Source organism: Phyllostomus hastatus, unplaced genomic scaffold, assembly GCF_019186645.2.
Source record: "Phyllostomus hastatus isolate PE091 unplaced genomic scaffold, TTU_PhHast_1.1 phas_scaffold_501, whole genome shotgun sequence".
Taxonomy (NCBI): Eukaryota; Metazoa; Chordata; class Mammalia; order Chiroptera; family Phyllostomidae; genus Phyllostomus; species Phyllostomus hastatus.
The window spans coordinates 55,273,192-55,279,191 of NW_025334033.1; positions in this window are offsets into that span (position 1 = coordinate 55,273,192).

A 6,000-nucleotide genomic window follows, 5' to 3' on the forward strand; every position below is an offset into this window, starting at 1 on the left:
AAGAAACCAATGCAGCAACACAGCACTCAAGGGATTATTGCCACTTGCATGTTATTTGGAGGCCTGCCACCTGCACACAAAAACCAGCATATAACACGTTTGGTGTTTCTGGGCTACAGGTGTAACTAGATGCACCTGAATCATTAAGAAACAGAAGGAGCCCCTACTCTGAATGATTTCTTGATGTCTTTTCCATAACCATGGCACACCCAGCAGGAACATGCTTGGTTTCCTCTTAACCTGGTCACTAGGATGTTGACTGTCCATTCAAATGGGGTTCAACCTATCTCTCTCCTTAACCATACAAACGGGATTCACTTTTTTCTCTAGGGTTTAGAAGGTAATATTTTATGCCATAGAATGAACTAGATATATTACCATTAGTAATATAGTCATAGATGTGTATGTAAATGTTCACCAAAAATACAAAATGACAAATCTTCTAAAGGTGTAACTAAAATGTGAACCTGATATCAATCACCAATTGATTTGGAAGCCTGAGCACCAGAATAAGGGGAGAAGTGGATACAAGCCAGAATTTTGAACTTTCTGAAATATGCGGAGGCATTCCTTGATATGTACCCAAGGGAGGTACTTGTAAGAAATGCGCACAAACTGAAAACACGCCAAAAGAAATTTTTCCATAAGAGCACACATAAATGGATACAGTCAGTAGTGGAATTGGCAAAAACAAATAACGAGCACTGGGTTTGATGAAGGGAAAGTGCAGGTATTACAAAAGCAGGAAGGTGTGTCTCCATATGATGATGACAGTTGGAAATGCGGGATTAGATTCTCCTAGTACGGTCAGAGAGTGGGAATTCTAGAATTTCCCTTAAGATTTCCTTCACTTTAAAGAAACTTCGCTATGTCAAACATTTACAGTGCACTCCTTTTCCCATTTGAATTGGTAGAGCACCTAAACTTGAAATGGTTAAAATCACAAAGGTAACCTACGAAGCAGGATGAGCAGAAACAGAAAAATCAATGAAAACTCAGGGACTACAGCAGAGAAATAAACATCCTGCAGCACTAAATACAGATGCCGCCCTCTATGGGAGTGGACTGTGAGGAGACCTGGGACTGCGGTATGTCCATTTTCATAAATTACGTAAATTGCCTCACATGTGTTGTCTAAAATACATAAATCCAGATTTTGCCAGAATTACATAGACTTTATTAACTATATGACTTACTCTACCCCATCTTCTCTCCGTGCCTACTGCATTCAGGTTAAAGTTCTTACCTTTTTTGAAGAGACATGGAAAAATATGAAGGGGAGAGTAAAGGCAGAAGAGGAAAGAGAAGTTGAAGTCCCTCTTCTGAGGCAGGAATGGGAATGAGTGGGCTTCTGCACCCCTAGCATTCTCTGAGTCCAATCTCCTTGGTTTGGGCCAGTAAAAATGATCACAATTTATCAAGAGGTGCCTGGGATCTCTGTCACTACTCTAGAAGACCTAGGCAGCTGCAAGATCCAGAATCACTCCCCTTGAATGTTTAAGCTACAAGGTACAATTGAGCCAAACTGTAGTGAAGCTTTAGCCAGCCTTCATTCCTGAAAATAGATTCCTTCTGTTCCTGATGGTTAGATGTGCAAGCTCACCCAGGACAACTCATTACCTTCACAGCAATAGACCTTGCTTCTTTAATTAAAAGTTTCCAAGTTTTTGCCATAGTGTATATTGGGGATTTATTCTATGACTTTTATGCTAGCATATTTTCCTTTCATCCATTGCACTAATCTAGGACATGACAGTTGCCTAAGATGACTAAGCCACTGTGAATTTTAACCCATGTGAAAATTGGAAAAGTATTCTTAGTGCTTTTGCAAAATATCCTGGTACAATGCATTATAGTTAGAAATTTCAACTGTATGGGAAAACATATTTGCCAATGATACCTCAGGCAAGGGTTTAATCTCTAAAATATATAAAGAACTTATATGACTCCACTCTAAGAAGACAAGCAACCCAATTAAAAAATGGGCAAAGGACGTGAACAGACACTTCTCCAAGGAGGCCATACAGAGGATCCAGAGACACATGAAAAGATGCTCAGTACTGCTAGCTATCAGAGAGATGCAAATTAAAACCACAATGAGATACCACTTCACACCAGTCAGAATGGCCATCATAAACAAAGCAACAAACAACAAGTGTTAGAGAGGTTGTGGGGAAAAGGGGACCCTAGTGCACTGTTGGTGGGATTGCAGACTGGTACAACCACTATGGAAAGCAGTATGGAATTTTCTCAGAAAACTAAAAATGGATCTGCCTTTTGACCCAGCAATTTCACTACTAGGATTATATCCTAAGAACCCTGAAACACCAATCCAAAAGAACCTACGCACCCCAATATTCATAGCAGCACAATTTACAATAGCCAAGTGTGGGAAGCAACCTAGGTGCCCATCAGTAAATGAATGGATCAAATAGCTATGGTACATTTACATAATGGAATTCTATGCAGCAGAAAGAAAGAAGGAGCTCCTACCTTTTGTGACAGCATGGATGGAACTGGCAAGCATTTTGCTAACTGAAATAAGCCAGGTGGTGAAAGACAAATACCATATGATTCACCTTTAACAGGAACCTAAACAACAAAACAAACAAACAAGCAAAATATAACCAAAGACACTGAAATAGAGAACAGGCTGACAGTGACCAGAGGAGAGAGGGGAGGGAATTTCAGGGGAAAAGGGAAGGGTTTACAGGAACAAGTATAAGGGACACATGGACAAAAACTAGGCGGGGAGGTGGAAATGGGAGGCAGGTGGAGAGAACTCCCTCCACCTCCCTCTGGAGGAGAGAACATAAATAAAATTTTTAAAAAATAAAAATAAAATAAAATAAGAATTTCCCAGAATATCTTTAAGGGTTCAGTGCTTGCTGGAAGACACCCTTTCTTTTAAAATATACTTTTCTATGCTTTTTTCCCTTCAGTATCTTCTAAAGGTCCTTCTAGATGGAGTTAAATAGCACACCATCAAGGTTTGAAGGCTCAGTATAATTGGAGATGATATGTGGTAGGTTAGATATTATTCTGCCTAGATTTTTCACTTACCAACTAGCCTGTAAACACTTACATTATGGGAAACCATGTTTTATATCATTGTATGAATATCCACTAAATGTAGTGTTTGGGTGGCTAGTGCTTTATTTATGACTTAATAGATGCTCAAAACATTCATTGATGATTGAATTTTAGTTACTTAAATCTCTGCTCACCCAAGAGAGGAAGAATTACAAAGAAATATAAAACATAGCTTCTATCCTCAGTTCTCTCAACTTTTACTGAATTGAATTGAATTCTCCTTTTTAAGGATGATGGACATATTTAGTGTCTTATTTTTTGACTGATTTAGCCTCTTTATTTACAACTCATAGTCACTTAATAAACATATTAACTTACTAAGTGAAAAACAGACCATCTTCTTCCCTGTCTAAATCTTGCCCTTCTTCCTACTTCAATTTATGTTTTTTAAAACTCTATGAGGTCTCTTCTGATAGCTCTATCCATAGGGACCTTCCTTTCTCTGAAATTGTTATTATTTATTGTCACACAACTTATTGAGGTGCCCTTGCATTTTAATTTAAACTTTATTATCAAGGAAGTTAAAAAAACTGGCCATTCAGAGGATCTGAATAGACATATTTCTAAGGAAGACATACAAATGGCCAACAGGCATATTAAAAGATGTTAAATACCACTAATTATGAGGAAAATGCAAATCAAAACCACAATAAAATATCATCTCATATCTGTCAGGATGGCTATTATCAAAAAGATGAAAAATAACAAGTGTTGGAGAGGATGTGGAAAAAGGTGAACCCTCATACACTAGTGGTTGAATTATAAATTGGTACAGCCACTACGGGAAAGAGTATAAAAGTTCATTTAAAAAATAAGAATAAAGCTACCATATGATCTAGCAATTCCTCTTCCAGTTATTTATTCAAAGACTATGAAGACACTAATTCAAAAAGACATATGTACCCTTATGTTTATTGCAGCATTATTAACAACAGCCAAGACATGGAAATGACCTAAGTGCCCATCAACAGAAAATAAAATGTGGTACAGGGATAGAGAGAGAAAGAGAAAGAGAGAGGAAAATAGTACTCAGCAATAAAAAGAATAATTAGAGAATACAGTAAATAATGTAATAACTAAGTATGGCATCAAGTAGGTATTAGACTTATCAGGGGAATTGCAAAACTTTGTAAGTTTTATAAATGTCTAACCACTGTGCTATGTGAATGGATCTTGGGGGTATTATGCTAAGTGAAATAAGTCAAATGGAAAAGGATAAAAAACATGAGTTCACTTATATGAAGAATATTTTTAAAAAGTAACAAATGACCTAAAACAAAAACAAACTTATAGCTACAGAAAACAAAATTATAGTTAGCACAGGGGAAGGGAGGATGGGGAGGGAAAATGGGTGAAGGGGGTCAAATGCGTGCTAACAAAAGGAAACTAGACTTTTCGTGGTGAGCATGTAATAAATACTGCATTATAATGTTGTATACCTAAAATTTATATAATGTTATCAACCAATGCTATTTCAGTAAAACAAACAAAAAAACCATTATGGCCACTAAGTCAGCTTCTCATATTTTGTGTATTCCCAACACGTCTTGATCTTTTTCTGGTAACAGACCCACTCCCAGGGAAACAGAGTAGGCATGGGACACAAGTTGGTCCAGTTCCAGTCCATCCCTGCAGGACTTGAGTCAAACTCTGTCTGAGCCATCTTATAGTAAGAATGCAAGTGAGGAGCATTCCCCAGCCAGGCCATCCAACATATGGAAAAAACGGTCTGAACAAAAAAGCTGACACCCCAAAAAAGAGACAAGACAAAAGACCTATTAAACACTGAAGGCTTCTAAGTCCCAGGATCCAGTGGTCCCTGAGGCAAGTTTCATCCCAATCATTTCCAGGGTTCAGTTATTTATATCAACCAGTATATTCAGGTCTTTTGTTTTGTTTTGTTTTGTTTTGTTGTAGACTAATTTGAGTTTGTCACTTGCAGAGTCTCCATGGATCAATGACAGGTTCCTTGAGGAAGTCATGTCTTTATGAGTTTAGTTTTACTGCTTTTGCTCATCCCATTGCACCTAGCACAGGGTGAACCCTGCAAAGAATAGGAATTCAATCAACAGTTGTCAGAGTAATGATTTTTTAAATTTCCATTAACATTCAGGAATATTATATAAGACACTGCAAACACTAATGAAATTATTCTGTGTAGGCAATCATGAGCAAGAGTCTCAAGAGATAGTGTTTGCTTGAGTCACCCATTTTTCAGGAACAAAATGCACATATTTAATCATGTTGCAAATATATCCTTGTCATTAACAGGCCATTGCCCCTGTAAACCATTCATCATATGCTTTATACCTTCTTAGAGTGGAAAGTGCTTAATATAAATGTGTTCAGATATTGATAATTTTTCTTCCCATGTTAATGTACTGGCAATTGTACAACAAATTATATTTATATGTATATAACTATATATATGTGTGTGTGTATTTTATATATACTTAACACACACAAATACATACAGGTGTGTGTGTTGCTTTAACTACCTTCCTGGAAAGTTTACTTATTGCACTTAGAAAACTGGGTGTAAATATAACCAAGTAGAAGTTTGCTCCACAGTTTCTTTAACAGACCCCTTTCCATGAATTCTGTGTGCAACTTGTTCATGAATATGGAAAGTATCTGAAGATTTTCTTTTAACTTGTCTTGATTTCCTTGAAGACTGGCACACAGCATGAGATTAAAATAACCTGGCCTTGCTGGCAACTTTGCCCACAAATACCAAGGAATAAATATTAGAATGATGGATTCTCTTTCCCTTGTCAACCATGAATGTGTTCCAGCCAAGGGCAAGGTCTAGAGAGTAATTCAAAAATAAACAAATAGAAGCAAAGAGTAACTTTATTCTTTTACTCAAAATTTATTAAAATACAAGAACAAATTGTAAAAGCACAC